We start from the raw sequence: 24,710 nt of genomic DNA, 5'->3' as shown, positions 1-24,710 counted from the left end.
TTCACCCGGATCAAAGGGTGGCGTCTTCGCGGAGGTCTCTTGTCGACAAATGGTAAACCAAACCCGACGTACAGCATCGTCCGTAAGAGCTTGAATATGATCTTGCGGTGCAGCGAATTGCTCTAAGGGCGAACATTAAACTCTTTATTGCACCGGCGACCGGCAGCAGCATCCTCTTGTGTGTTCCAAGCATCTATTTTCAACAGCCAGATCCCAAGTCTACAGGGCCTGCTCACAGCTGGAGCTCGAACAAGATGTTTGGATCTTCCGAGTGCAATTTGCACACAAAACCCTTACAACCCAGGGCAATATTCAATCGCCTTCGAGGTGATGACTCGTCCAAAAGTCATAAAATAAAGTCATAACACGCAGCAAGACAGCGAGCAAAGCGAGGATTGCACTTTTCGTGCTGCGTCCATTGACCGATCCGGTAAGTTCTTACCTGCACGGGGCCGATGTGCGCTTTTCGTCAGCACACCAAGAAGCATAAATCATTCTCTCGGGCGCTTGTGGAAAAGTACCAGCAAAGAACCAGGAGAGCACAAAATGCGATAATTGCGGATGAGCCTTGGTGTGTGTCTCTTTTAGTTTCCGAACTCGAGCCAAACTTTGCGGCCGTTGCTGCTAGCGGAGGACACCAACATGACCTTTACCGTAAATGACGACACAGGAATACCTAAATAAAATGCTGCTTTTCTCCACCTTTTTTAACATCTCTGCTTAGTTGTGTGTGTCTTTCGGGTGTAAAATAAAGCAAATAAGAAGCAGAGATCGCGTTAAGGATCTTCCAATAAACGTTTTTTTGGGTTGGAAGACGAGTTCCCCCTTGTTTGAGTTCACCCGTGTACGAAGAAATGATCAATCAAAGACTCATAAATTTAATCGTTTTTCCTTCTACACACACGCACGACACGCATTGGGCAGTTTGAGAAACGCAAACAACACCCAATTCCCTGGTGATATCGGGCTGGTACGATCTTCCACTGTTACACACTGAACATGATCAATCAGGAGGGGAGAGAATCATAAGCGCGCGTTCTGCTGAAGGCAACGCTCCAAACTCCAAGACTACCAACCGAAAAAAAACGGTTTATTGTGGTAGACACAAAATAAATAAAACATTACAATGTTCGATGTTCGGTGCTGGACCAGAACGATTATCCAATCTGGGACCAATCCAGCTTCCTGACAGCAGGGTCGTTTGTTCGGGAGCAGCAGCAAATCTGGCTGCCGAAATTTGATGCTTCTTGTTCTGTTGTGGGCCCCAGATTTCAAACCGATAAGCACGCTTCATGTGCTCATGTGAAGGAAATCAATTCCTTTGATTTTATTTGCTCCACCAGTTCAGAAGATCTTCAAGCGCTCAAATAGAGTTCGTGAAGGAAGTTATCGCTATCGTAAGCGGTTGGGGATTTTACACTGGAACGACCTCATCTTCTGCACTCCAACTTCTAGAAGACCCGGGCTTTAAGGGCCCCGGGTGTGACCAGAGCGTGGTACGAATCGATCACCACACCATTTCAACGGCAAACCGGTTTTAAACCTTCCCGGACGCAGGATCATCAGCGGCCAAGCCACAGGCCAGGTCGAACGACCTCCAAAACATCCAAAATCAAAACATTACTCCCCTTTTCGTTTTCTGGAGGTTTTCCGTGCGTACGCTTGTAGTCAAGATGTCCGACATACACCGGGGTCGGCTTCCTGAAGTACCTGTCGGCTGGAACGCTCTTCGTGGTTCTTCTTGGACGTCCCTTTTTCTTCTAATCTCTTCCAATTTGAATAATGGTGGTGGCGACGTGTACAGAAGAGGAAGAGCGTTTCCTGCTCCGTAGCACTCCAACTCGGGGTGTATTCCACTTGAATAATTGACCAACTCCTTCAAAAAAAAAATACAAGACGGACGGATGGAAAGGAGATGGAGACAAACCGGACAAGATGTAAGAGACCAAAGAGTCAGAGAGAGAGAGCGACTTCGTATCACAACATAATTTCCAATGGCTTAAAGAAAACGCATTAATTGTAGACAGAGCAAAGCGAACTCCAGAAAAGGAGTCCCCTACTTCTGGGCCCTCTAATGATCTGAACTATCCTTGGAGAGGTTGATCGAGACCGGTGGTGCTTGTGCTGGGTCTGTTTCGATAAAGTTGGTTTCCACATTTCGTCGATTCTACGCGTTGTGTGATGCGCGTGTTCTCGTATTCCTGACATTTACGCATCACGTACTCGTAGAACTCGCGCACCAACACACAACAAACGCGCACGCATAGATCGATCGATCGGCAGAGTGGTGGTGGTGGTGGTGCGTACACACACGCACGCACCCCAATCGCTACGTTACACACCCAGGGGTTGTGAACGATTATGATCTTCCCGCGGGACGATTTCTGTGTGTGTATGTGTTGTTTCACTGTGTGTTTGTGTGTTTCTCGTTCGCTCGCTCGCACAACTCCTACGACGATGACAGCAATAAAACGTCGAGCACAGCACGCTGAGAACACGGACGGCAGGGCACAACACACAGCGGCATTATCTTCTTTATCATTGCTCTATCTCTTCCGCGCTCGATTTTTGCTCTCATTCTCCCGCACACTGGTGATCACGCGCGGGAGAGCGCCAGTATCCGGCAGAATTAATCAGGCGAACCTTAGCACGCAGGGTTACGCACAGCCACTCTCGATACGCGACCGATTGTCGTCAATTATTGATGAAATTAACACAGGCCTGTCTGATGGCAGCAGACGGGTAGCAGCGTGAAGCAAGGGGCCCTCGCCCTTCCTTTTGCTTCTTTCTTCACCCTTTGTGTTGTTGTTGTTTTTTGCATCATCATATTCTAAAGCATTCACGGCGGCCTTCAATCATCGGAGAATGATCGTCAGCAAAAAACTAAAAACACACAACACTACACCCGCTGTAGAAGAGACGCACGGCTTCAACGCTTCTCACTCAAACGATCCGGAGACAAATCAATTTCAAGGTAACACACGCCTTGCACGATCACGAGCGGGAAGTTATCACGAAACACAACCACCATCTCAGCACCTCTGCCAGCGTGCTCATCATCAAACATCAAACGATCGCGCGCCCTGCGATCGAGAGAGCCCTTCAACATTTCAACAACACGCGCTACACATTCCGACTAAAATCTTGAAAGAAAAAAGCTAGGCCAACATTTGAGCCAACACAATGCCACTTGCACAAACAGAAATTTGCGCCTCTAATGCTGCTGGGCCCCGCATCACAAAACACACGGATACACACGAAGCGATCATTCTAAGAACGCGGGACTTGGAGCGCGATCGCTTAGTGCGGCACTGCGCTTCTTCCAAGAAAACTCCGAAACTTGTTTACAAATTATACACAAATTGTGATTTTTTTCAACTTCACACAGATCACTGAACGGTAAAACGCAGCACCACAACATTACCCATAATCGGCGTGAAAGTAAAGCTTCGTTCTTGAAAACGTAGAAAAACAACGACGCGACGTACAGCACACCGACGGACCGTACGTCTTAGCGCAAGAAAAATAAGAAAGCGAATAACAGTGTGTACGCTGTGTGCGGTGTACCGGAGCTGTGCCGGAATTGTGACCAGCTGCCCGCGGTCCCATAGTGCAGGGGTGTGCAAGAGAAACAACAACAACATGAGGACGATAAAAGGCATTTCTTTAGAGTGGGATGTAGTATTATTGGGAATTTTTACTCAATTTAATATCAAAAAATAGGTGATGCTTTAGAATTATTACAGAAAACAATTAATTAATCTGAAATATTCATTAATTGATGTTAACCCACGAAATTCTGCTAAATGAAGAGTTGCTAGCCCCTGCCGGCTGATCGAAAATTGAGAGAGCTGTTTCGTTTCTCTCTCGCACGCTCTCACTGTGCTTGCTTGCTGTCCTCCTTGCGCTCAGCACCCATTGCGCTAAAAGGGCATTTTCGCTCTCCTTCTCTCTCGCTTGTTGTTCGAAAGGGAACAAAAGAGAGCATTTCGCATTTTGCTCTTTTTGGGAAGAGAATGATTTTTAATTCGAAAATATAACACACACACTACGATGCACAACGCTACACACACAGGCTTACAAAACTGCTCTTTGGATTCAAAACAATACCGTACAGGCGTGTACGATCGTTTCCCGTTCCATTTAAAACTCAAATTAAATCATTTAATAATTTTAAAGAGTAAAAAAGTCACAGCGATTAGAGTTTAAAAAGAATATTATATTTACATTCCAAACGCTACCAACAACCGAGGCGAATAATGGATCGAATTGTGCATAAAGCATGGTGCATATACGTACAATGCAACATAAACTTTGCCACAACACCCTCCGGGGCTTCCCGAACAGAACAAAAGTTCATCTAGCTGGGAAAGGGGAAAAACCCTGCGAGCTTTTCCGCCCGAGTCTAGACAGGCCACAGACGGCACACGGGCCATGTCCTTTACTTCTTTTTTTGCACAAAGCAAAAGAAAATGTATGCACACCGCTACCACCCATCCCGGGGCCCACCCGTCGGGGCACCGGTTCTATTATTTACCGGGCAAAGCGACACATAAAAACGAGGGAAAGCAAAAATTAAAAGCCATCCTTTGTCGTTTGAGGGCAAATAGGAGCAAAAAACCCCATGAAAAGGACTGCAGCAAGAAGAGGAAAAACGCGATCGGTTGTAGAATTTCTACGCAAGTGTCTGTGTGTGGTACTGCAACATTGTTCCCGCTGGTGGAAAGCTGAAGAAACTCGCCTGCTGCAGTAGGGCAAAAGTTTTATGCAACACGTACACGATGATGGGCGGGCGGCGCTGTGTGTTTGTGCGGGTGCACTATGTTCGCTTGGCTTTCGACATAAAATGAGTGCGAGCATAAAATGTGACACAGGGCTGGACACGGCGGGGAAATGGAAAGAAGACACTTTCTTTCACTACAAATTTTGGGCAAAAATTGGAAAAGACTAACTAAAAAGTAGTTATGCTTGCGCCGGTCTCTCGTGTGTCAACGACTTTTGCTGACATGCATTTAGAGTTTTGCCTTTGGCAAGCGACACACTCACGTTGCCTGCAATTGGATGCAAACCCCCTCCCCATCCGCAATTTGCATAATCCGTTTGCCGCAAAGCGATGCAGATTAGGTAGGGTTATGTTCTGCACAGGCCAACGACGCCTTCTAATCCAGCAAGAAAAGTGGCAATCGTTCGTTCGGGATAGAATTTATTGCTTTTACACAGCCCATCACAGCTCGGCGTCGGGGTGAACGGATAGGAAGAAATTGATTTTCTTTTGTGGGGCAGAAAATCAATCCGAATCGTGTTGCTGTCTGCAACGGTTCGAGTGGAGAAATAGAACGATGTGCAGTTAGCTGCTCCAAAGGGAAAGAAAGCGAATTAAACTATTAAAAGAGGGGGGTTTTCCCTCCTTCTCGCTGTTATCTACTGTATGTACCACTTTTCCAGCTGGATGGGAAATTAAAGTTCGTTTGCCGCTTGCACTATGGTTTCTACTGGATGTTTTAGCTTTAAATTATTTTGTATCTCAAAGAATAAAAATCACATTTTTTATGTTACAGCATCATACTTCATAATTAAATGTCCCTTAATATGTTACTAATTGGAACGTCATGCTCATCCGTTTGTCATTCCACTGCGGACAGTTTGTTCCCATAGTCCCGTAGCGCTCATGGCGCTCTAAATGGTCCGCATGTGTCTGTATTAGGAGGCGTAGGGCCCTTGCTAGATACGGACAGATCTTTGTCCGCACAAACCACCTCTATCACGACCCTTCCCACACACACACACACACACCAGCATAAACGTTGCGCTATCAGGCAAAGATCGCGCAACGGAGCCCGCAGCAGCGGCAACAACATCGGCGACGTTCTCGAAGTACGTGAGCGGCAACTGCAATTGCGGCACAGTGGAACTATGTTTTTTTATGTTGTGCCCCGGCCTACCGTTCCCCGTGGCGTTTGTGCAACATATTCTATCCGGTAGGGCTCAACACACACACACATTTTGCTACTGCTGTGTGTGTGTATGTGCGAGCTAAGCATATTTCTGCCCTGCGCACCGTACCGGTAGCAAAATAAGAAGCAGCATGTCTAGAAGGTCCAAGGGAGGGTCTATGAGGCCAGGCGGATATGCTCATGCCCTCGTGACACACACAGTCACTCCCTGCTGCTACTGCTACCGCCGTGATCATGCTGCCAGCACTCGGTTATGCTGGCGGCAGATTGTGTTGATGCTCGATGCTGTGGTGATGCCAATGCACACCCACCACCACGCACAATGTGCAGTGCGCAGCGTTTGGAGAAAGTGGGTGTGAAGGTTGTGTTGCGGTCTCAAAATGGTATATCAGATTAACGGTAACACAAACACACAAACAGCCCCGCAGATGATACGTGGTGGTGATGATGATGAAGATGAAAACTAGACAAAGCTTCTGCTACACCGTTTTTTTGGGTAAAGGGGAAAGAAATTGAACGATTAGTTTCTAATACAATTTCATCTATGGCTGCCATCGCGCAAACGCTCATTAGACGCAGATTTGTTTGTCCATACATGGGGAAAAAGGAGTGATTGGAGCAGAGAGATCACAAGCGAACACAACATAATCGATGCGCTGATGCGTATTAAATCCGTAATGGGCTGTACGGACGATAACAAACATCCATTTTCAACAATTCCCTCATTAAGCCATGCAAACGCAAAGGGCTCTTAAAAATTGGATTTATTTCCCTCACCCTCTGTATTCATAACGTTGAATGGTGCGTTGAAGTTTTCTTACGCCGTAAAAAAAGCCCCTCCCCCCCATACTAAAATGCATAAAACATGCGACTCGATCGATCGAAAGACATTTACTGTTTCGGTGCCTCTCGATGGGGCTTCTGCTTTAACTTACCCACCCCGAGACCGGCCTTTCCTCGTGTCGTGATTCGTGTTCGGACCGCTTGACACAAGCGATTCACACGTTCCATCGAACGCCTGCGACTACAAAATGCAATGTAACTAGGGCAAAATACTCACCTGGAAAGAGAAATAAAAGAGAGAGAGAGAGAGGGAAAAACGGCATTAGATTACATATCATACATTTAATTAGATGTTGCGTTGAAGGGGTGAGCTGAAGGGGAGAAGATACAATTTCATTCATCGGGAGGGTGGCTCTTTCTAATGCTTTCTTCTACAGTTTTATTTCCACCCCGAGGCTGTTGAGCTGTTGATCGCATAGGCGATCGTCAGCCTGATCTTTAATGGATGTTAATTTACTACTCGAGAAAGCTCGCACACCCGCACAGACACCCTATATACACGCACAAACACACACTTATCACGCAAAGGGATGGACGCAAAGGTGGTGGTGCGCGGGTTCGTTAATTTGAAATCTAAACTCATCGCTATCATCACCCCTGCTAGTCCCCGCGCACGATACTGGAGGCGCATGACCGAGTTGCTAACGATGTTGACGACATCAAACCCCCGAAAAGGCGGCACAAACACTTCCAAGTGATCGATTTAAGATCAGCCCCGCTTTTTGTGACCGTTTGGCGTATGAATGCTTCCATTTGACATTTCGCCGCCGGTGGCCGCTGTTTGTGCGTTTGTTTTTTTCTTCTTCTTCTTTCGGTTTTGCAAGGGACACACACAAATTATCGTCCGCAAATCGCCTGGAATCCATTCGGACAGCGTTGACAGCGGTGGCAAACGATAATCAATCAACCGTGTGTGTGTGTGTGTGTTTCGCTGGCGAACTTTGGGCGCCGAACGTGCACGTCCAAAGAGGCACAAAGGTTCGTGCCTGCGTCCATATCCTGGTCACGGCACCAGGCACACATTCGCAATGACCTTGGGAAGCTAGTTTGACAAGATCGGAGCTGCTGCTCGCGCCACTCGTCGTTCGTGCCGGGATGCAATAATTCGATAAAATGGAAACGATTTTATGGAACTGCGTGTGCTTTTGAAAGCTTGCGACAGATGCCCGAGGGCTGATATGAAATCGCCCGCGTGTGTCGCCCGTTGAAGTCTCCAAATTTGATTAGTTGGTTGGTGGGTTTTTTGTTGTTGCTATAGTGTTGCTTTTTAAAGCTCCTATTTGAAACCACGTGGTACCTCTGGTTGCGCAATGGCACTTGTTTTTTCTTTCGGAGGGAGTGTAAGTGTAAACACGGAACTTTGAGTGAGTCGATTTCATTGTTCGGATTCGGAGCCCTTATGGTTCAGCTTGCCAAACACTTATCACATTTGCACCGCTCTCGGTCGATGGGTTGGGAGTTTTTTTGGGGTGCGCGTTTTTGTTTGTTTTCTTTTGATTTTTTTCAGGCTTCAGACTGACTCAGTGGCGCCCAATAGCGGAAATGGTTTCTGCGACCGAGCTGCTCGGTTTAATGATGTTTGGAATGCTTGAGCACGCACCAGCGGGGCGTTATTTTGGTCGGTTGATTTTGGTCGGGAGAGGGCTTTTTGTTGGCATAAATCGTCATCTTGTCTTTACCGCAGAGGCGTCTTCTCGTCCAAAGCGCCCACAAAACCATTCAATTGCGGGCAAGAGATTTGCCGCACGTAATTGTGGATTATTCGTGACCATTATTTACACGGCAACATTATGATGCGCCCCAGTATTTGGTGCCGTCCAACACGACCGGGCGCAGGGTTGATGGTTTCGCGGCCCGTAAAAGGCGTTAAATGCAATAAAAGCTACATCAAACAAACTCACCTGAAGTGAGGCGCGGAGAGACCCGGGACGGACCATGCGATCTCCTAAAATGGGGTTGCCATGGGCCATCGGGTAATTTATTTCGGGATGACAACAAACCAATCCGAGCTCCAAAAACACGACGAGTCTTTTTTCGCAAAACAATTTACACATTTTCACACGTAAATATTGCGAATTCGCAATGTATTGTGTGTGGCTTGATTGTCTGGAATTTGTTTCGCTCGTGCGGTTCGCTTTAATGGGTTGTATTGATTTAAGGGGGTAGGGTAAAAGGTAAACTCCGGAACTCCGTGCTTTAATTTTTATATTGAAAGGCAAAATGGAAAGTTCCAGCCCCAAATGAAGCCCTCTGCCCATGCCCGGTAATGAGGCAACGCTAATAAAGTCATTTCAAACGCCAACCGCTGGATCGGAATATCACGCTTTTTTTTTTAACGGATAACGAATGCAACGCCGCCGCCGGTGGACGACTGCAATTTACAAATAATCCCCAATTCCGACCCAGCGGCGCAGCCTCCACCCTCACCAAGGGTATTCATTTTCTGGCCACGTTCTTCATCATTTCCTTTTGGAAAAAATAAAACAAGACCAAAAGCAGCAAAGATTTGACGGCGCTAAAGCGTGACTTTACGGGGCCGGCACACAAATAGGCCGCCCGAACGAGGTGGTAAAGGTTGGCATAAATGCAAATTGGGCCCGGCGCGATAGCGAAACTCCGGACATCCACCTTTCACCGACCTTTCGGGAAAAATAAAACACACACAGGCGAGCTTTTCCGCTGGTTGGGGGCTGGTTGGGTGCGCTGGACCTCAAGGGCGGCACGACCGATGATCGATAGCCGACAAGGAACTGCTAGCAGCGTTCGATAGCGTCCACGCATAATTTGCGCCGTCCAGAGCGCGCGCGTCGTGACCGAAGGCTTTCCATTTCGTTGACCAGGTCGCAGGTTACAGCAGCAAACCTCCGAGCAGCTCCGAAGCTCCAAGAAGTCTCCAATGTCTGACATTTCATCCACCGTGCGCCCTGTGTTTCTGTGTGTGGACTACACTCCCCCGGAGGTGCTTTTTATCTTATCTCCGCGCACTGTGACCTGAGCCTCAGCCTCCGTCGTCTCAAACAACTCCAAGAGAGCAGCAGGCACACTTGGAACGTGGCAAATTTTCCGCGACTTGTGTCATGAAATATGCATGCGGTGTGCGCCTTGATGCTTTCAGCCTTTCTCCAGTTCGTGCGGCGGTGCAGCACCGTTTGCCGTCGTCGTCTTCGCGCGGTAAGAGTCACGGATTTTCGTTACAAGAAGTTAACCACGCGACACAAAGTCGTACTCTCTTGCTGGAGTATGTGCGGTTTTTGCGCGAATTGTGCAAGCAGATGCAGGAGGCAAGGGCGCTAGGCACTGGGTGTGAAGATGACATCGTATGAAAATTGTCAACACGGTTCTGTGAGCACGGTCGTTTGGTAGGGAGCGTTTGTTTGGAGAGCGTCCACCGGTTGGTGTTCTTGGAAGTGTGGCGAACTTGTGTTGTCGAGCACGGATGACATGTGCTTGCCCTATTCCTTGCTCTTCCTGTATCATAATCTTGACAACATTGACTGGTGCATGTTTCACACTTTTGTTCTCATGCACCAGCACTCGAGCATTAGCATCAGCGCGAGATGCTGCACGCGAATGTCTGGGGATGTCGTACAAGCAGAACAACGGACGACTTCGTTCTTATGCCGTGCTTGTTGTTGTGTTTTGAGAACAAGAATAGCAATCGTATCAGAACGGAATTCAGCACACACGCGAGAAGGCAAATCAGAATATCCTAAGCACAAAGGTGAGACACACCGTAACCTTGCTCACCTAACAAGGCGTGACCTCCAAGTTGCTTTTGCGAGTCATCCACGGTCATAGGTGCAATTAAGGAGTAACATTACTACTGCTGCTGCGCTCCGTGCTCCAATGATGCATAATTAATGTGAATGATCTAAGCCGGCACACACACACACACGGTGCTCGTTCGTGTGAGAGATTTTCCAACACCCTTATCGAGACCTCCCTGCATGATCACGCTGCACATCACCGGTGCACACGGTGCAAGATTGATCGATTGTTCAGCCCGCAGGGGCATGAGGTGAGTCGAATCGGTGACCTCATCGTAGCTGCATCACATCCCAGCGTACCTACCTCGAAGGGGTGCCTTTTGTGTCATTAATCTTGGATCTCATGAATGAAGAATCGGTATGTGCATTGAAGTAGTTAGATTGAACAAAATGGAACTAGTACTCGAAGAAGTAAGTTAAAAATAGCTCCAAAAAAAAGCAAGATCCCAACATTGCCAGGAATTCCAACATCACGCTGATTCACACCCCAAACGCAATCCGATGAAACACACTAAATATGTTTATGTGCTCCCTCTTTGCTCTCCCTCAGTTGACGTTATTCGAGCGATTCGTAAAGTCTGTGGCATTTGTCATCTGTCGCAATGTGTGCCAAAATTAGCATTTCATATATGCCAACGGTACGGCTTTCGCAGTGTGTCAAAGTCCCCTTCAAAAAATCCTCGTTCGGGGTGCGTTACAACGCTGGTACCTCGTGAAACCGTCCAAGACCTTTCTTTCTCACTCTCGGTCTCTTGGGATTCATGATCTTCGTTCAAACGGGCAGCTAATGTGCTCTTTTGCTACGGAAGAGATGGCCGTTTTCCATGGTTCATTACTGTACAGTGCCCGCACATCAGCACCACCGGGCTGCTGCGGGCGATGAAATTGAGCCAAGCGTATGGGTGTGTGAACGGATAGAGAGAAAAGTATGTCTTTATAAGCAGCGTGATAGCTTGCAACGAAAGATCCCTATCACATTACATTACAGAAACAGGTGCATCCCGCTGGGTAACCCCGCTGGCGCGAGGATGCTCCCCGGGCACGACCACGGGACGCTGGGGAAGATCTAATCGAAGAGCGCCGCTGCCGGGCGACAACGCAATGCAACAGTGCCGTCGCCTAATTTTCAGCAAATCACCCCCTGTCGTTACACGAGCTGGCGAGTTCCAGATGTAGCGAGGCGAAATGAATTTGTTACCGCGGCTGATCAAAAGGTAGGATAGCGGTGGGTAAGGATATACCGATCGATACGAAATGGAGTTCACTTCGCGCGAGAGGTAGATTGGATTAAATTTTGATTAAATTTGTACGTGATAGTGAAGTTTAGTTCCGTTTAATATGCGCTACATTGGCTATGTACAAGAAGTAATTTCCATACGGTAATGTCATCTATAACTGAATGAGAATACAAATGGATTTAGGAATATCTCACATTAATCCATTATCCAGAACTTCCAGAGAGCATCGTCGTGTCATAATTCTCACAAAATAAGTCTCCCAACAGATGATCTATAAAATAACTTTACATCCGATCACGATGTACGATTGAATTACCCAGCCCGGCAAACACGACATAAACACATCACTCTGCCAAGCATCATCTCGTCAGCCACTCCAGGAAAAACCAACGAAATGTAGGTCATACACTGCCACACATCACCCTCCCCAGGGTCCAGCGATGTGAGACGAGAGTCACGAGTTGGAAAACAACGAGAGTCTCAATTTTCCACGCACAACGGCACAACGTAGACAATCATCCACCATATTGGCCGGGTGGATGTGGCCAGGAAAACATAACGTCTGCAAAAGTAATCACGCCCAGCAAACGCATCCCACTAGCAACGCCTGAAGGCGAAATGCAATCTGTGCTTCTGGAGTACAGATTTTACTATAATTCTGCCATTAGAGTAGTGGCATGTGTTGTGGACTTGGGGGGGGGGATGGAATGGGAGACAAATGCTAACGATGCAACCAGGGGGAAGGGAAAGCAAAGTGCACAATATGGGAAGCTAATGTAGAAACCATTCGGTAGCAACTCGGTTCAACAGCTGGAGGGCACTCCGAAGAAGCGGTTCGATAAAACTTTGATTTGAATCTCGCTTGACGCTGTGCTGGAGGGTATCATCTTTGGAGCAGGCACACAACAACGAGCGTGATGACACGACCCATCAGCAGAGATTTAAATCGCGGAACCCCTTTTAAGGGTACTTTTCGCGCCGTGAGACAATCGTGAACTTTTTCAAGATGTTCAACGATAAGCTTGAATTGCGGTTTTGGGGCGCGTTTTTCGTGCATGACGAGCAGCTAGAAGGGACGCTTTTATACCAACAGGTTTATGAACACCGGTAGCAGATATAGAAAACAGATTAGAGCCACAAACTATTACACCTCACTTTGCTCTAAAAGCTCCATTCCAGCCAATCGATCACACCCGTCAAAGTGAACACAAGTTCCCGTCAACGACAGTGCCAATTTTCCACTCATTTGTCAACGGATGTCGTAGTGTTTCGAGCATCATTTCCTGTCCCTTCTGCTTTTGCCTTCCGGGCGTATGCGCTGAAGGATTATCGGAAGCCAGTCTAGACCGGTGGCCGGTAGAGTTACGATGCAGTCGGGGCATGCCCAAGAGTTTATGTAACGATTATCTGTCACATCAGCCCGCGAACATCGAGGCAGCAACAGGGGCAGCTGATTATCGTCGACAGACAACACGCGCGCGCGTCACGAGTCAAAAAAGACGGGATAGGTTTTTGGCATTGTTCCAGAATGTCTACCCGAACGGGGAAAGGTGAGGTCCCAATGCTTGAAATAAACCAGACACATACATGTCTTCCCGACGTCCATTGACAAGTCACCGGGGGGGAGTGCTTTCATGCTGTTGCTTCCCTTCCGACGCTGCTTTTCGTGTGCAGTAACGTACATTTTCCCACACTTTTCGAAAGCGCAACAGGTCAACGATCAAACTGCCGGGCGCCGGGTGGATGATGTGGAGGTGATTGGGATTATTTATAAAACTGAAACCTCATCCCGGTTATCATCCCCGTTGTGATGGAAGCGACTACTTTCCTTCCCCAAAAAATTGCACCGATCGGCGGCGGATTCGATAGATGGATGGGCCTAATGATTATGGTTCGCCAATCTCACCATAAGGGGAGAAAATCATCGTCATCCGTCAATTATAGACGTTAAAGGTGGAACACACATTGCACATCTACCAGATGCACCGGCAGGTATCGTAAAATAGAGACGTGAAAGTGTGACAGGACAGTACGTTCGCCCTGTGAGATGTATTTAATTGAGACGCTTGCTATTAGCTTGAGACTCTCACTCTCTCCCTTGTCTTCTTTTGTAACGAAAAGGCCTTTAAAATGTTTTGTATCATCGTGGAAGAGAAGATGTAATTTTCACTCGATGAAAAATAAGACATCCTCAAGATGTCCATCCTGCAATCGTGTGCACTTTAAAAGCTAGTCCCAATCATTTCTACACCACACTGTTGCACACCTGCACCAATCACGGCTCGAACAAGATCTCGGATCTAGGCGCTCCGCTAGGGGGCGCTCAAAATGGTAAAGGCGTTTAAGTGGTGCATTTATCATTCGGCGTCCGCTTAATGGCCGAGAGCTACAAAGTGTGTGTGTGTGTGTGTTGCAAGTGGAATCAGTTTCTGCGTAGGGCTTAGGGCACTAGGGCCTCCCCTTATTGGCGGAGATAATCCGCATGCCAAAGTACTTGCGGGTTGTTGAAATGGGCCCTTCCGGAAAGTAGGTCAGGCCGGAGTTTAAAATCCCGAAAGGGTTCTAATCCACCCGCGGGTGTCTACCGGTTTTTATCTTCATTTCGGAACTCTCACCAACTCTCTGAAGTGTCCATATGGCACCGACCAGGCACGGAATGAGCAAATACACACACACACACATTGGACCGGATTCGAGGAGCTTACAAAAGCCTTGAATTCCAATCACACAACAAGGTAGGACCCGAGAGACCGCACGGTGTGGTGTAACGCGATCAAAATGCTCAGGTCGCCTTCAGTTGTTAATTGAACTGTTTGTGACCGGAGTGAAAATGTTGAACAATATTGGCAGCACAAAATTGTGGCAGTGTAAATTGAATTCATTCAACTCGGCTAACTCTCCACCTCCACGGGATAACTCACAGCTGTTTGTGCTGGGGCAGGGCTTTAGAGAGTTTGTGAAAAATATTTACAAAACCCACCTGGGCATTGGTAAGCACAGGTGAGCGATCAAATGACAATCGATTAGCACCTGGGAGTGAATTATTTGGCTTGCCCGGTCGTTATTTCGATCGCACAGAAGACCTTGAACGGGTTGCGCATTTCAACATGTGGATGCGTGCCCGGGGATACAAGTCACCTCATTGTGTTGGCATTCGCAACCGGTAGGAACTACTCGATGACTTGACGATTGACGACTTCCAGTGAGCGTAATGAGATCTCGTTTGCACTGAACAGTATTCTTCATTCATTCATTTGCAGTGGTCGATTGAAGATACGGGACCATCAAGTGATGTATTTTATTCCCAAGATACCAAGATCCAAGGAACATTATGAAGCATCATTGAGGCTTTGCGCCTCTGAACCGGCTGCTTTGTCCCCGTTTCCATGCTGACCAGAAATGGGAGAGCACCGGGAGTGCAAGATGTTCTCGTCCTCCAATCCCTTCCTTTATTTCAGCTGTCCCTAACTCTAATTCGAAAGCATAAGTCGGATCGATAGTCATCGATGGTGGAGACAAGACCAAGACTCGTTTTCCCGCGTGTCCTTCATAAAGCATCGGAACGCGCAGCACAAAAGCGCTGACCGTTATAGTGACATTATCAGTGTCATGGTGGCTGTTCACAACTCTTCTCTTCGTCCCAGCAATTCGCGTGCCTGCGTGATAGATGAACAGCCTCACGGCCGCGCCACAGCAGAAACTGTGCAATAAAAACGGCACTTTTCGCGTATGGGTTTCGGCGAGTTCGTGACGCCTCGGTACGGTCGGAAGAAGCGATGCTGCGCGATCACAATGCACTTTGACAAAGGTATGTGCCAGGCGACACACACACGATGTGTTTGGCTGTTGGCTGGGCAGCAACGTGTGCAGCACCGTTTATGGGCAATGCTTCTAATGCTGCTGGTTGGGATGCAGAATGTGAAGTAGGGGCCGTTTAAATGACCATCCAGGGAATGTTCGCGGTTTGGGTGCGAACAGGGGATGGAGTGGGAAAGGGTGGCAAAAAATGCGCGACTGTGCGTTTGTGTTGTATGATGTGAATCGATCAATGACATTTATGGCCGGATGCAAGTACAAGCTGGTGAGATACCGGCGGAGAAGGGAAGTGCTTTGGTGTGTCTTTTTTCTGTTGAATTCTGTTGAATGCTCCGTCTTTGTACCTCTCCAAGAAGGAAAGGTGCATTATGCGAAACTACAACCTACTTCCTGGGATTCTTTTATAGGTTTGGCGATGTTTGCTATGAACAAAATGTCCACATTTTTCCCTAACGGAGTTAAGAATAACAAATTTGATAATTTCATCTGTAAATGTTTGGAAACTGAATAAAAAATTGGAACTTTCTGATTGTGATCAACGAAAACAGTTGATTAGCTAGCAAAATGATAGATAATTTATTGAAAGCTTAAAGATACAAAATCTTGCAATCAGAAGATTACCAAACGACATAACTAATGACCATTTTTTAAGATCTTACCAGCAGACTTATGTAAAATTCCATTCCAATTTGGTCGAAATGGAACAAAACCCTCAGCGTCATTTGTGGCAGTCGGGGCGCGCAAACCATTAGACGGGGAAACATATAACCAAACACTAATGCCTCCTTCAGACTAAACGAAATAATGATAAGCCTCTGGACGATTTACGAGACCCCGAATGGGCCAAGCGCTTGGCGTTCTTCGCTACCGGTTGGAACCGTTTTCCTGCCACATATGCTACCCCTACAAGTGGTGCGCGCCAGCAATGCTGTCTTTCCAAAGGATTACGAAAAGAAAGCAGTCGATTGAGAAACGGACTGTTAGCAGTGCAGTGAAAAAAGGAAAAAAAAAACCTTCCAACTGGAAGTGGAATTCCAACTCGTGCAAACTCCCCCGTGCTGACCGCGCTCTGCTCTCGAGAGCTCCGAGTGCTGAAGTGCTAAATTAAGCGTTCGCTGAAATCAAAGACCCCCGGCACGATTGAAATAGAGATAGAGAGCCTGCGAGATAGATGATAGATGGGGAATTGATTTCATAACTTTTTGGGACGGCTGTGTGGGCGGCCACGCAGCGTTTCGATTTCGATCGGCAGCTGGACGACTCGCGCGTGCAATGTTTGCTCAGTGGCACGCTGCAAAACCGCTTCCGTGTGGTATAGTTTAGAATTCCGGTACACAAGCGGGTTTATGGGTGTTACGGGAGACTGCAAATATTGCCAAAGCCCACTACAAAATGCGTAGAAGTGGAGCTTAGGCAATGTTTGATGGCATATCTGAACATGAACGGAGAAGTTCATTTAATGAAGAGACATCCAAATAAACTAGATATGATACATTTAGTAACATATTGCATGACAAAGCGCCCGCAAAGATCTTATTCCTACAGCATTGATGAAGACATGAACAGTCTAACAGGGCTAAGAGTATCGTTAAAAGAGAAGAACAAAAGGCAAATCAACAACTTTATGCCTAAACATAAATCAATCATAGTTCATCGCAGCGTGGTTGTAGTTCCATCTGGCAGAGAAACATAACAGAACTTCAGCATGCTTGGACATTTCAGGGATTGGCAACCATTGTTGAAAGGTTTTGCTTTGATAGAATTAATTCATATTAGAATCTAACTAACATATGGTTTTTCTTATAAGCTACTTTTAAAATTACAATCAGTTCTGGGATTTTGGAAGACATTACAACTTCTACTTCCTATATTCCAACCTATTTGATTAAATTTTCCTTCGATTTCACAGCTGTTAGCTCATCCTGAAATCATCACAAAACGATGGCAAAACACTGGCCACTCTCATCATCAGAACGAGATCAAAGCGTATGTGCTACACCGCAACCGGCTGTGACTATTTATTGACAGTTGTTGAATAAATTAATCATCATAACGCTGTCCTGTTATCAATAGCCACAGTCGGAGCTGCAGCAGCAGACGGAGAAAGAATAACATCCACCGAACATGGCACAAGTGTGCTCGGGATCTCACATCCCTACCCTTGGTACCCTGGGCGGTATATTGCTGTCCGAGTTGCAAATGTTGTGCTCCCCAAGCGGAACATCACAACTTCGATCGATAGCACGCTGATGTATCTTCTTTTATTGACGGTAGTAAAAATGTTACTTCTGCTCCGGTGAAAGCTATGTTTAGCGAATTCGTGCTGCGATTCCGCTGGTATCTTCACGAGAAATCACGAGAACGAGAAATAGCGAACACAGCAGCAGCCCTCCCTTTACAACCTTCGGGGGAGCAAATTCGCGATAGATTTCTATAATGCCACCTATAACGATGCTTCTGTTCCTTCCATTTTGCACCGTCATCGGCGGTAATGCTGTCCGAGCGACCGATGCGGATTGGATTGGGGTACAGTATCGGACAGAAAGATAGGGCATTGGGTTTTTAACGCACCGTGCACCCGTTGGGCCAAGTTTATGTGTGGTTTGTATGTGTTTGTGTTTGTGTGTGTGTGTATGTGTGTGTATGTGTGTGTGTGTATGTGTGTGTGCATGTGTGTGTGGATGTATGTTTGAATGTGTATTGATGTGTGTGTTTGTTTCACAAGTAGGTCGTTTCGGATAGATTTGTAAGTAGCTTTTTTGTGTTTTGGGTTAGGTTTTTGGTGTGATAAGCAGGACCACCGCCCTCGCGATCAGTGTGTTTTCGATATATTAACAATGTTACGGTCTTCTTTCGCCGTGGTCTTCTGAGGACGTCCGGTTGACTTGCGCGTTTCGGTTGTCCAAGCGCGTTTCAGTTGTCTAAGCACGTTTCGGTTGTCCGAAGCGCGTTTGCCACAAAAGTGCGCGATCGTTCCATTACGAACTCGATCCTTTTGCGCTTAATGCCAGCAGCAGCCATTCGCTTTTACATATGGTGCTGATAATCGGTACAACGTTTACCTCGACCCATTGTTACTAACATTGCTTGCTTGGACCGTCAAGAACGCGCTGGTTAAAAAGTTGGACACGGCTGATCCCGTGCTCTGCCTGCGTTCTACTTCTATACGCGATGAATTACATCGTTTTGGAGCAGCAAAAACATCGCATGGATAAAACTATCAACGAGTACGCGAGTAAGCGTCTTCCCTTCAAAATCGAGAAAAGAATACTGCCGCGCTCATGAAACAAAACGCCCATTGAAAAGAACAACTGCGCACCAGCTCAATGCACGCACAAAGTTTACCATTCGCACACAACGTGCAACGCAGAGATGCACGAAGGCCTTTCAATGGCGTGCACTGGAGAAACACCTGTGAGGGAATGCCGAGTTCATTGCTATTGTGCGCGTGTCCATTTCGCACCGGTGTCGCATTCACATTCATGAAACAGCACACCTGCGTTTTCGTCCGAGGAACAAGCGCTGCTGTCGATGCAAACTTTAGTTTTTATCCAAGTGTAAACGCACAATGTTTCACATGATAACACACATAATAAGAATAATTTCAACGCAATATGACATCATGGCAAGCTATGTTTTTCAGACACAAACCCGCGCACTTGCAAATACACATTAAAAAGCACACTCTCTTTCTACTACTACTACACACACACACACACACACACATGCACACACACACACTTACACACACACTCACACACACACATACACACACACACATACACACATACACACACAAACACAAGTAACGTGGCAAAACAAGTGCACGGTGCATTGAAAAAAAGGGTCCTATCTTAATGTCCGATACTGTATTATTGTGACATAACCTATGACACCCACATTTTTGGACAAAGAAGAGGTGAACCTATCTGCTCCAACCTTGCCACAAATTGCATCCGATTCGAGCGGACTTTCTAGTGGAATTTTAACCATGCAGTTCGAGAGATACACTCGAAGAACCTTGAAGTTGACGAGATATGTCGCCTCCATTTGAAGCAATTTGAACTGCAAAGATTGCGCTACACTGTTTGCAGCTTGTTGTCGCCCGGTCGTCATCGGTTGATTGATTGAAATTTCAAATTAGATCATGCGCTCGTTACGATCACGATCACCACGAGTGCGGTGGCAGTTCAGTTGGCGATTGCTTTGATGTATACAGTTTTTTTTTTCGGCTTGAAGGACTTTGCCAACGATTACCCAGTAATGGTAGGGTGAGTATGAAACGGCACTAATGCTAGGCAGAATGCAGTTCCAATCCTTTGGGTGACCTTGGGCTTCCTTCCAGCCAAAAAATGCAAAGATCGAGGACGGTGGTCTAAGACAGTTCGTGCCATTTCGGTTGGGAATGTTTGTGCCTGAAGGCTATCGGCACTTTTATGAGCAGTTTTATTAAACGTTTTAATGAGCGCTTAATGTGCTCTTGAGGAATGCTATCTTCTTGATATAGCATTGGCATTTGAAAAGAGACTTGTTGACTATTGCAAGATGAGTGTAAAAGATTTTGGGTGGAAATTTGATTGCAAAAACTCAACGCATCCATAACAACCCTTTATTAATTTTAATTTGTCACACAAGTTGCATAACTTTAGGCGTTATTTACACTCAAAATTGTTTGGGTGTTAGCCAAACGACAACCTGACATCCAACGCGTCACGTAGAAGCCAACAAAGCTCATTTGTTTAAATGTGTAATAATTCACCCTTGTTCAATGCTGATACATCTTTGCTGCCGTTTCTTTTAATTGACAAACCATTTCACCTGTCAAATTAAAGCAAAAACACATCCCTCCATCATCAACCATCCATCCAATGAGCTGCATCTGTCGCCGTATGTAGCACCAAAGTACAGCAACATTTACATTTCCATCACCATAACCATCGCATCGTGTAGGAAAAGGGGAACTCCCCAGGAAAAAAGCCACGCAGGTTCCAAAAACCAACCGAACTAATTGCGACAAGCACCATGACCATACCCGGGACGTTGCGGAAGGCACCTGTTTGCGCCCCGAACCTGAAGCAGCCCCGTAACCGCCAAGGTCAATGTGATGGGGCTTTTGTTTTTTGTTTCGCCAGCTCCATACGCAATCATTAACGGTCGCGTTACGGACGCAAATGCTAGTGTCCCCTCGGGGGTTAATAACAACATCAACAACAACAACAACCGCCAGAAAAAAGGCCGTCCCAAAAAATGAGAACAACGCAATGCCAAAAGCGAACCAAACGGGTAAGATAAATAAAACGGTCAATTGAAACGGAAACCCGTTGCGAAACATTGGCGACAGCAAAAGGGAAAATATTGTTCAACCACGCAACTGGGAGACTGTGGTGGGGTTGAGACGATCAAGCTGACCAAAGATGGTCGTCACCCTCGGTTCGGGCTGAAATGCGATTTATGTGACATTCCATGCTTGTGTGCCGGAGCACTTTTTTATTACGAGTTTCATATTTATGCTCATGCCCGTCAAAATCGGCGAACCGGTTCGGGAGGCCGATGTTTATTCAGTAAAGTTGATTGTCGCTGGGTGCTCGCTCATATGTCGTGTGCAAGTTGTCACCGAAGAGTCTTGGAGGTGTTTATTGGGTAAAAATGTGCCCCCCACACAAGATAAAAATGTGTTTTAATTCACAAAAATAATACGATAGCCCGGGGCCAGCCCATCTGTTAATGGGCTTTAAATTATCGGAACGTGGTGCAGGTGTTCTCTTTCCCTTATGGCGAGCTCATTATCGATGCGAAAAACCACCTAAATCTGTCCGAAAACCCTTCGCTAAATTTACGAGTGCTGGCAGGAATTTACGTGCACGCACTCATAAAGCGTCGTAAAATCATAAAATCATAAAATGAAGATATTGTTAATTTCAGCGTAATTTAAGTGCAATTTAATTTTGCAATCAACAACAACACCGCTGCCCGTGTGTGACCGGGGCTCGAGCATCTCCCGCTGTCACTCGAGCATGTGCTGGCGTGCGTTTGCGTGTCTCCTCTTCCTTGTGTCCTTACGACACGAAAAGCTTGCGAAAATAACCCACCCAAAAGGAGATGTGGATGCAGCATGCGAAAGAGGATTTTTATTGCTCCCTTTCCTTCCACTCATTACAGTGTCAGGCGTCCTCAATGTCTGGCATTGCTTCGCGTTTTTTTGGGTCGAATTTTACCATTAATAATGCTGAATGACTAGGTTCAGCGCGTGCATTTCCAACACCTTTTCTGCACCGTGTGGAGCAGCAATCCATTGAAACAATGCACTCCCTTGTGGTAGTGTGTGTCCTTTCCCCGAGGGTTTTTAAAAACGCCACGGAAATTAAACATTCCAACCTGTCTCGCACAAAAGGATGCTATAGCTGAGCCATTCCTTTGCAGGTTAACCGTTCTCAATGCGTGACTGAGGGAAAGAATGTCCAAGAAAGCATGAAATACCTGAACAAATATGAGTTCGGAGCGTTATCGTTCGTGTGCATGGCGCACCGGTTTCCGTTATTCGTGGTTCGATCGCCCCCAAAAGCCCTTTCTCGCACACGATAAGGGACGATCGATTCCGGACCCGCGGAAACAGGTTTTGTTTGTTTCGGCCAGCGGAGCAGATTGTCATCCGTGTTTTATCAGTGACCGGGTGGCAAAAAAACCAAACGGGGTCACGCGAAAGAAGCACCACCACCACGCCGCGGGCAGTTTGGGGTCAGTTTGGACGGCAAAAAAAGCCCCCGCATCATTAGGCCGAGCTTGCAAGTAGGTCGAATTAATTACGTTACGGAAGCGGGGGTTTTGTTCTCCTAGGAGTGTGGCGAGTTAATGAGCGTTGACTGGGAAATTGACCCATCGGTGCTTCGTAGCCATCGACGCAGTCAATCAATCAATAGGGCAACTAAAGAGTGCCGTTTGTGGATATTAGAAGGATGGGAAGGGCTTGGCACGGTACGCGATGGTGCGCTGCAGTCCCTTTGGTTCGGTGGAGGAGAATAAAGCCCTTCGCTGAGTGACGTGGATAGAGCAAAAGGGTCAAAGCTGCATAGTGCAAGTGCAGTTGGCGCAAGGTGCAGGGTTTGCAGGGATGGTTTATGGTTCATTTTTATGTTCTGTTTTATTCATTGAAACTTTAAATCAATTTACATTAATTGGATTAAAAAGGGATATTTTCTTATAATATTTGAACATTACGTAAAGTAGGCCGATAATCTAGCTTAAGAACTAGTTTCATTTACTCAAGCAATTACAGTCCGAACTCACTGGTTGAACTTCAAATTCCTGCCAACTTTTGAATATGTGCTTTTTAATTGGCACGTTTTTCTATATAAAAAAAATTAAATTTTTCTCGGCATGCCATGAGATTTTTGTGAATTTTTCAAAAACCGGTTTTCCCATACAAATGCATGCTTTTTAAGTGAACTGTCATCCAACTATTGAGCGTTCAACTATTGAATTCTGACTGTGGGGCCTTTTCCGTTTTAAGTTCGTAGGCTGAAATTTAAGCCCGTCAGCTGTTTGCATTGTGTAGTAGTTTTCGAGCAGCTATCTAAGTGGGTATAATATACAGGTGGGCTTATCCCAAGGTGTATGAATTTAGAAGGCTGATTTTTATCACTTCTGCTTCTTAATGAAGATTTTAAGAGTGTTTTGTGTATACGTCAAGCCTCCAGAAAGCTTTTTTGAACAAAAGATTTCATCCATTCTGTCAAAAAGTGATATTCAAATTTTGTTATAAAAAACATGCTATGAGACCACCTGGCCTACATACACTTTGATTCTGGATTCCATCACCAGATCTGTTTAATGCATCTTGGGATAAATGTAAACACCAACTTGTTTTACCGTTTTTCGAGCAGGTACTCGAATCTAATTCCAGCTTTGTGGCTAGAATAATCTAGACTGAAAATTACAGGCTAGTTTTATGTGTGGTTTTGTATGGAGTGTTTACATCAATCATGTAATGCCTCCAACTGTCAAACTCCATACAAAAAACTGAATAGAACCGTAAAGGGCCCCTGTTTTAGTCGTTTTTTAAGAAACTTGAAAACGTTTAAAAAAAATCAAAGATTATTTTTGACAAAATAATTTTAAAACTGCTCAAAAAGATTATTTTCAAACATCAAAACCTACAACATGATTTTGAAATGATAATTGTTGATTTTTTTTCGGAAACATAATTTCCTGGAAACCCTTTAATGTACCACTTTTGTTTACTTACAGATATTAATGATTCTCTTTTACTTTCCAGCCATTGGTATTACATTCCCTTTTTCGTAGCATATTGACCTAAAAGTTGTTTACTTAGAGCAAAAAAAAGCCAACACAGGGCAAAGTGTTGGAGTGTAAAACTAAAGGTCAATATACCCATTCCCATAACGTAACGTAAAAAGGAATAGAAAAATTTAGTATTGGAAACCACACAACAAACAAAAAACCCCTCAGTAAAACGTAAAGTCAACCTAGAAAACATGTTCAAATTTGTGTTGCAAAGCGATTGAGAAAGCAGCACAAAAAGAACTGCCTTCCCCCTTGTGCAGGAGAATTGCAAGTTCGCATGTTGGCTCAAGACGAACGATAAATCTTCGTTACCACGGCCCAAGCACAAGCTGGCTGCGCTGTGTTTTCTGTTTTGGGGCGGTTTTTTCACTGAGTTGTTCTACTGTACCTAAAATATATATTTAAAAAAAAACCCTCGCCTCGCTATGCTCGATTAGCAAGCGGTCAGCTCAAATGGTTTGGGCGAAAAAGAACGCTCTCCCTCAGCAAGAGAAAAAGCGGTGGAAAATTAAAATTTATTTTCACCCCCAAAAAGCTGCACTGCCCTTTGTTTTGCTTGCAAAGATTTATATTCTGGTGTGATGTTTTTTTTTTTGTTGTACTGTATTTTGCACTGCACTGACCGAGATTGAACTTGGGAACAAGGCACAAAATACTCTCTCGAAATACGTTTGTCTTAATATTTTGCTGACAGCCCGAATTTAAACTAGAACTCTTTATTACGGGCGAATTTATGTTAACACCGAAAGCTTTCCATTCCAGTTTAGCACATTAAGAGTGTAGTGGCCGTT

The 24,710-nt window shown here is 45.9% G+C and overlaps 1 protein-coding gene across 7 annotated transcripts in view; it reads right to left on the bottom strand.

Annotated features, from left to right (window-relative positions):
• The window catches only part of LOC120957068 (protein sickie), a 303,567-nt gene that overhangs the window by 51,733 nt on the left and 227,124 nt on the right, over positions 1 to 24,710 (bottom strand). The gene's annotated exons all lie outside the window — the stretch shown is intronic.

The sequence above is a fragment of the Anopheles coluzzii genome, chromosome 3 (assembly GCF_943734685.1).
Source record: "Anopheles coluzzii chromosome 3, AcolN3, whole genome shotgun sequence".
NCBI lineage: Eukaryota > Metazoa > Arthropoda > Insecta > Diptera > Culicidae > Anopheles > Anopheles coluzzii.
This window is presented reverse-complemented; position numbering and strand designations above follow the sequence as displayed.